The following is an 8,413-nucleotide window of genomic DNA, read 5'->3' as shown; positions in this document are numbered from 1 at the left end:
TAGACCTCTATATCACAGACATGGCAAGGCAGGTGGGACGTGGCAGAGGCTCTTGCCCTCATGCCCACCACCACATGAACCCTTACTTCAGAGAACCAGGGCCAAAGCCACCAAGCAGCAAGCCCCTCACTTCCAGATAGGATCTGCTCCCTTAGCCACCCATTGCTGATCTGCTTTCCCATACCCACCCCCACTGGGAACCAAAACAGTGGGAGCCGCCATTTTGTTCAACATGAGAAGCTGCCCTCCTGGTTGGCACTGATTGTGCCAGGAGGAAGCACCTGATTGAAGCTTGGCCAATCACAGTCTTTTCCCCAGACCCCACCCACTAGCCATGTTGGATTGGTCCAAGGATGGGTAACTGATTCGAATTAGGCCAGTAAAAATTGTTCCCTCAGAATTTAGAAAGGAAACTGAGCAGGCCAGTGTTTTTCTAGTGGCTGAGGCTGGAGGATATAAGGCTCTGAAACGCAGTCACTCTGTTGACTGGAGAGGGGAAGGAAAGAGAATGAGGGGCAAAAATGAAGCAGATGCACAGGAAGGAGCAGGGATGAAGACAGCGTTCTAGTAGCAGATGAGTCCAGGTCGAAGCACTTTTGGAAACCCAGCTGCATTGTTGTCCTTGAGGGCTGTCCCTGTGCTGGATTTCTGTTTTCAGTTGGCGTTCAGGTTGGGTTTCTCCACTCAGAACCAAAAGGGTCCAGAATAACTCACTGCAGTAAAAAAGCCAATTTAGCTTTGATGGACCCAGCATTGCCAAACATTTCTGGCCACTGAACCCTTTTTCATATTCATTAGATAGCTAGTTTACTAAATGGTTGCCTCTTCTATCACCCTCCCTTAGAATTTCTATGCCCTTCTAGGAAATGCACTTTGGGAAATGAAATGCTGTCTTAAAAAGAGTGAACAGCTTCCCAAAAAATTACCTGGCCAAAAATGAGACATGTCTGTGCAAGTGTATTTCATGGACGGGAGCACTGAGAACAACAGGCTGTAGGCTGCTACTGGCAGCAGAAGAATTAGACAATTTTTAATTATCTGGGAATACAATCACTTTCTCTTACTTAAGGGACCAGATAATGGGAGCAAGATAAAATTCTGCTAGTTGTGAAGAGCTGCGTGAGATAAACGCTTGCCACTCACTGGAAATGTGGCGAGAAGCTGGGCACATCAATTTGCCTCCCAGCCTAAGATCTAAGAAGAAAATTCTAGCAGAACAAGAGCAGCCTATGAGGGAGATGAAAGAGAATCTATATACCTATCAGCTAGCAAACACTGATCCTGGAAAAAAATCTCTTTGCGCAAGAATGAGTGTATTCAGAAAAAAAGAATTCAACACTGGGTCTATAAAAATGATATAACTATAATAATTAACAAACATTAATTTAGAAAACAAACAAAATATAATAATTGACAAGCCTGAAAACTTTTGCCCTAGGTGTGCAGAGGGCATTCTCACCTAAGAAATGGACTGAAGCCAGGAAACAGAAGAAATGTTTAGACTGCACCTGTTTCATGTTCTTAATTTTTTTTTAATTTAAGAAAAACTTTAAAAAGCAAGTTTTGAATGATGAAATGAGAAATCAGAAGTGTAGACTCAGATGAAAAAGGAGCTGACAGAGATAAGAAGAAAGTAAATGGAAGCTAAGAAAACAGCAGCAGAACGAAAATCCACACTGGATGCACCAAAAAGCAAAAATCAACCACTGGGAAAATAGATGAGATAGAAATTACTCACCAGGTGAACTGAGTAAAGCTGGGTGGGGGTGAGGAAGCACAAAGAGATGACATTAGGAGAGAAGATGAAACACACAAAGGCTAACACTCCATATTTAATCTTTAGGAGCATTGCTAATCCAAAGACTATTCTAGATTAAATGAAGGGAAAATAAGAATCAGTGATTTAGTAGGGACCATTATCCTGTGCTTGAAAACAAATCTGGGGAACCAGACTTGGCCCAGGGGTTAGGGCGTCCGTCTACCACATGGGCGGTCCGTGGTTCAAACCCCGGGCCTCCTTGACCCATGTGGAGCTGGCCCATGCGCAGTGCTGATGTGTGCATGGAGTGCTGTGCCACGTAGGGGTGTCCCCCGTGTAGGGGAGCCCCGCGGGTGCGCCCCGTAAGGAGAGCCACCCAGCACGAAAGAAAGTGCAGCCTGCCCAGGGATGGCGCCGCACACACGGAGAGCTGACACAACAAGACGATGCAACAAAAAGAAACACAGATTCCCGGTGCCGCTGATAAGGATAGAAATGGTCACAGAAGAACACACAACGAATGGACACAGAGAGCAGACAACTGGGGGAGTGGGGGAAGGGGAGAGGAACAAAAAATAAATAAATCTTAAAAAAAAAAAAGAAAAAGAAAACAAATCTGTGCATGGAAATCAAAAGGACTCACTGTTTTAGGTAAAGTTATGAGAAGAGACCAAAGAAGACATATTTTAGGGACATATTTCAATATCAGGGTTGGAGAAAACTGCTGCAAGAATCTAAGCCAAAAGTGAAACATAATGGCAGGTCACTTAAAAAAAGAAGTAAAATGAAGTGAACCCCTGCTTCTACCAATACAAACAGAGAAGAAAATGAAGCAATGTCTGCAGAATGTGGAGGGGAATATCTGTCACCCAAGAATTTTTGGATGAACCCAGATGCTGCAGACTTTAACCAAAGCTATAATCCTAACAGATAAATCAAACTTAACAGAGTAATCAAAAGTAAGGACTCGAGCAGAGAAGCAAGCACTGACACTATGAACCGGAGAGTTGTGTAAATTATCGGTATAAATGGTAACTAAATAAATGCCCAAGCCGACAGTGGTCCCCAAAAGTCAGGATATAATTGTAAAAAGTGTCAATATTAAGAAAAACGTGTCTTACAATGCACCCAGATTATATTGGCCTGGCCTAGAAAGTTAAGCACGGAGGACAATGAATTAGTCCCCATTTCAAAAAGAAGAGTAAAATGTTATTGTGCCCCTCCTGCCTTTAATAATGATAGAAGGGAAGCGGACTTGGCCTAATGGATGAGGCATCCGCCTACCACATGGGAGGTCCGTGATTCAAACCCGGGCCTCCTTGACCAGTGTGGGGCTGGCCCATGTGCAGTGCTGATGCGCGCAAGGAGTGCCCTGCCACGCAGGGGTGTCCCCCGTGTAGGGGAGCCCCACGTGCAAGGAGTGTGCCCCGTAAGGAGAGCTGCCCAGCATGAAAGAAAGTACAGCCTATCCAGGAATGGTGTCACACACACACAGAGCTGACACAACAAGATGACGCAACAAAAAGAAACACAGATTTATTCCCGGTGCCACTGATAAGGATAGAAGCGATCACAGAAGAACACACAGCGAATGGATACAGAGAGCAGACAATGGGGGGGACAATGGGGGGGGGTGGGGAAGGGGAGAGAGAAATAAATAAATACATATTTTTGAAAAAAAAATTATAGAAAATGTATGTGCAAATGTGTTTTTGAAAATGTAAAGTTAGTCACTTATTAAAATTAAATATTGGCTGCATATTATCTACTTCAAAAAGAGAAAAGCAAAAGTTGGTTCATAGCTGAGGGCTGCAGAATTCTGTTCTCAGTAGGGAGGTGGCAGCAGATGATGGGGGTGCAAAGGCAGGCCTAGGAAGCAGCAGCTGAACCAGGAGAAGTATGTCCCCAAGATCTCAAGAATGTGAAGCTGGAGGCAGCGACCAGGAAGCACAGGGGTAGAGCCAGGTTCCCCCATCAGGACCATGCCCCAGGCCAGCCCAACCCATTGTGCAAAGAGCTTCAGGACAGGGTTGCTCCAGCTGCTGGCTCATTTGCTCACCCACCAGCCTACCCGCAAGCCTGGCACCCCCCTCACTCCTCTGTGTTCCATGACAACAGTAAGGCCTTTGTTCAGGTCATCTGGTAGCATCCATTTCCAGGCCCTTCCAGAATAGGAGACTGCTGTAGCCTGTCATCTGAATTAGGAAGACTCAGGGTCAGTTACACAGCTGGTATGACACAGTGCAGGACTCAAACCTAGATGAGTCTGTGAAAAAAATTTGAGAGGCACTGTCTGTACCAGCATCCCTTTAACTAGATCTTGGCACATGGTATGAAAGTCCGTGAAACAATATGAAGACTTAAGGAAAGTGGCCCACAGAAAGAATGGCCTTAGACAATCCACCCCATCATCCTAGCTCCCATTCAATGGTTCATATTTGAGAGTAACGTGTAGCCAATGATGGCACAGGAGTGTGTCAGATGGTTCTCATTGATCTTGATGTTGACCTAGAAAAGAGTCATCCTGATGGGTGGATCACAAATTCAGGGATGCAATGATAAGACTCAGGGCTATGTATGTATCAAAGATTAGAACAGCTCCGGAAAGAGAGACAGAAATAGATCAAATGCAAAAATATGTGGTGGAAAGAGAAATTCTAAGCCATCAGCCTAGGATATAAAGTCACTGCTTGAAAAAGAGTCCTTCAAAGAAAGTCCTCGAAGTTCCAGAAAGCAGTCAATAGTAACTGTCCTCAGGAAGCAGATGTGGCTCCAGTGACAGGGCCTCCACCTACCATATGGGAGGACCTGGGTTCGATCCCTGGGTCCTTCTGTTGAAAAAGAAGAGAAAGTGTGCCCACATGGCCAGCCAGTGCCCATACAGGCGAGTCACACAGGAAGATGATGACGCATCAAAAAAGAGAGACGGAGGGGAGAATCAAGGTGAAGCACAGCAAAGACTGGGAACAGAGGTGACGCAAAATTGACAGGGAACCTCTCTCCACATCAGGGATCCCCAGGATCGAATCCTGGTGAATCCTAGAGGAGAAAACATGAGAAGAGAAGACAAAAAGAGAAATACATACAGAAGATCACAAGGCAAATGGACACAGATGGCAAAAACAGTGGGAAGGGAGGAGGGGAAGGGGGAGAATGAATGAATGAATGAATGAATCTAAAAAAAAAAAAAGTAACTGTCCTCCTGGAGCAGGACTTTCTACAGCTTTCTCCAGCTACCCCATTCATGAGAATTCCAGATGGTCAGGGAGGTACACTCACAACCAACAAGACCAACATCTACCCCCACTCCCACACTAAGCCAGGACAGACAGACTGCTGCCAATGACCAGCTCCAGATGTAGGGCCTTATCAGGCTTATCTGTTGGCAGCACAGGTGCTGGAGGTCAATGACAACATAGTGCCTTCTGCCTGTATATGGCTGAGGATGTTAGGGAAATGAAGCAAAATCCCCCCACCCCACACACACCCGGATTCTAACTCACCCATTCATAAATTTGGATTCAGGACACTGGCCCTGGTTGAAAAATTGTTCGTCTCCTGATCTGACAGCCAAAGAATTGCTCTTTGTTCAAATAAGCGCTGCTTGTGGACTCTCCCTTATTCAGGAGGACAGTGCAGAGGCGCCATGAAGGAAATCTCGCCAACAACAGTGACAAGAAGGGAAGGATCCTAGAAACTTCCAGGCCTGAAGAAGCAGAACAAGCAACATTGCAGTGGACCCAGAGAGCAACTTAGAGAGCCAGAACTCAGGGAAATTCTGCCTGCTCCGTGAGAATGGTTCAAGGGCATGGGGATTTTTAAGAAGGATTTGCAAACTGACATAGCTAGAGAACAACATATGCTCAGCAGCCTCCAAACAAGTCATTTTGAAGTCAGTGTGATCCACAGACAGTGATTTACTACTGACACACAGGTGTCCCTGTAGACCAGGTAAAGACAGACCCTGTGATGACCCAGAAAGCCACACTAAGTTTTGGATTAAGCAGAAACCCACCTCAGTTGATTCTGATCTGCTCTGTCACTGGCAGGGAAAAAAGACCCAGACACACAGGACTTACACTCATGAATCAAAACAATCACAATGCAAACACCTCTATTTGAATCTGATGCAACGAAACTGGGCTTGAGGCTTACTACATCCTGGAATCTCAAGCAAGCAACTGCCCGGCCCAACTCTTTTGCTCAGAAACAGAAAACTGAACAGATGTGCACACTTCAGCTCCAGAAGGGGAAGAAATCAGGGTAGCAATGACACTGGCCTCCAGCCTATATCTGTTGCCATAGTTCAGATCTTGCTGGGAGGCTCTAGAACCCATCCTGCCCCACAGTCCTGCAGAGAGAGGCCAGCCTTTGGCTCAGAGGCACAGGGCTGGTGGGCTCTTAGGGGATTTGTGAGGGTGGCACCCCCTATGATGGGGCTGGGGACATTTCCATAGGACCAAAGCCCAAGTGGCAGTGGCTTTGATTAGCAGTGCCCAGGGGCCAGACCACCAGGCAGGCAGAGGAGCCACATGCTTAGCCCAGCCATCTTCACTGCCCAACGACCCTGCCCCAGGATGCACAGTCACACCCAGGCATTTCTGTGCAACTTGATCACATTTCTTAAAGCAAAGAGCACAGATGCACATTTCCTTTTTTCCGCCTTTTGATAAACTGATATACTCTTTAAAAATCACAGCAGGGAGCAGATGTGGTTCAAGCAGTTGAGCACCCGACACCCACATGGAAGGTCCTGGGTTTGGTTCCCAGTGCCTCCTAAAGAAGACAAGTAAACAGTGAGCAGACAATGAGCAGGCATAGAGCAAAAAAAAAAAAAAAAGGAGACAATAAGCAAAAACAATGAGCAGGCATCTAACAAAAACAATGAGCAGACAACAAGCAAAAACAATGAGCAAACAATGAGCAATAAAAACAACACACAAAACAACTAGCTAAAGCAAATGAGCAAGGAGCAGATGTGGCTCAAGCAGTTGAGTGCCTGCCTCTCACATGGGAGGTCCTGGGTTTGGTTCCTGATGCAAAAATGAGCAAAAACAATAAACAAACAGACAAGGGAGCCATCTCAGGGTAGGGAAGGAATCATGCCGAAGAAAATGTGGGTCATAAGGTAAAATAATGAAGTGTGAATGACAGTATGCACTAAATAACATAAAGTAAAACCAAACATATTAGTTATAATAATAAGCAAACATGGGTTAAATTGTCCATTTTTTTTTTTTAAGATTTTTATTTTTATTTATTTAATTCCCCTCCCCTCCCCCGGTTGTCTGTTCTTGGTGTCTATTTGCTGCGTCTTGTTTCTTTGTCTGCTTCTGTTGTCGTCTGCGGCACGGGAAGTGTGGGCGGCGCCATTCCTCGGCAGGCTGCTCCCTCCTTCGCGCTGGGCGGCTCTCCCCATGGGTGCACTCCTTGCGCGTGGGGCTCCCCTACGCGGCGGACACCCCTGTGTAGCAGGGCACTCCTTGCGCGCATCAGCACTGCGCATGGGCCAGCTCCACACGGGTCAAGGAGGTCCGGGGCTTGAATCGCGGACCTCCCATGTGGTAGACGGACGCCCTAACCACTGGGCCAAAGTCCGTTTCCCAAATTGTCCATTTTTTAAAACACTGATCCAATTTAATTAGCACTATGTTGAAGGACACCAAATGCTTAAAATTTACCTTTTCTCTCCAGATTAAATTCCAGAATACAGATTTCCAAGTTATATAATACTCATAATAATTTTTATTGTTTACTTATTTTTCTTGTTAGCATATATCAGAGATACAGATGCATGTGTAAAAATACATGCTAGGCATCTTTTAAAGAAAAAAATATCTTACAAACTCCCAGGTAACCACAACCAGATGAACAATATACATTGCCAGTATTCATTAATAAATAATTTATACACATTCAGATCAAAAATTAGAAGGGGTGGGAAGCAGATGTGGCTCAAGCAATTGAGCTCCCACCTACCACATGAGAGCCCCCAGCTGGGTTGCCGGTGCCTCCTGGAGAAGACGAAGAAGACAGCAACTGAAGTAATGGGCTCACGCAGCAAGTTGACACAACAAAAATGATGCAGTGAGATGATGCAATCAAGAAACACAATGAGGAAACACAATGAGAGACACAACAAGCAGAGAGTGGAGGTGGCTCAGGTGGTTAGGTGCCTCTCTCCCATGCAGGAGGCCTCAAGTTCAGTTCCCAGTGCCTCCTAAAGAAAAGACAAGCAGACAGCGAGTGGAAAACAATGGAGGAGGGGGGAGAAATAAGTAAATAAAAACAATAAATTAATCTTTAAAAATAAATAGAAAGGGGCAACTTGTAAGCAATGTATACAAATAAAACATTTTAACAATCAACCATCCTTATGGCCACTAAAGTTTTTCCTAATCTCCAACCACTTAAGCCCTTTCTCCAGGTCCCCAGCAGCTTGGAGGTAAGTGGTTTCACATCCCAGGTTTTCAACATCATGCCTCTCTAGTTAACAGGTTCTTTTGAAGTTTGGAAATTGGAAGGAATGTTCGAATTTAGTCACTCTACCCAACTCATGACTAGGGGTAAAACAATCAAGCAATTTAGGAGTGTAGAGAGATTTAGTAGTATCTCTTCTCTAAATTTTGGTTGAATCAATAGTACCAAATGGAT

At 45.2% G+C, this 8,413-nt stretch overlaps 1 pseudogene; it reads left to right on the top strand.

Annotated features, from left to right (window-relative positions):
- The first annotated feature begins 4,620 nt into the window (after nt 1-4,620).
- Nucleotides 4,621-8,413, top strand: part of LOC101425844 (target of rapamycin complex 2 subunit MAPKAP1-like) — a 167,439-nt pseudogene continuing 163,646 nt past the window's right edge.

The sequence above is a fragment of the Dasypus novemcinctus genome, chromosome 23, assembly GCF_030445035.2.
Source record: "Dasypus novemcinctus isolate mDasNov1 chromosome 23, mDasNov1.1.hap2, whole genome shotgun sequence".
NCBI lineage: Eukaryota > Metazoa > Chordata > Mammalia > Cingulata > Dasypodidae > Dasypus > Dasypus novemcinctus.
The sequence above is the reverse complement of the archived record's forward strand: the minus strand, read 5'-3'. Positions and strand labels throughout refer to the sequence as shown.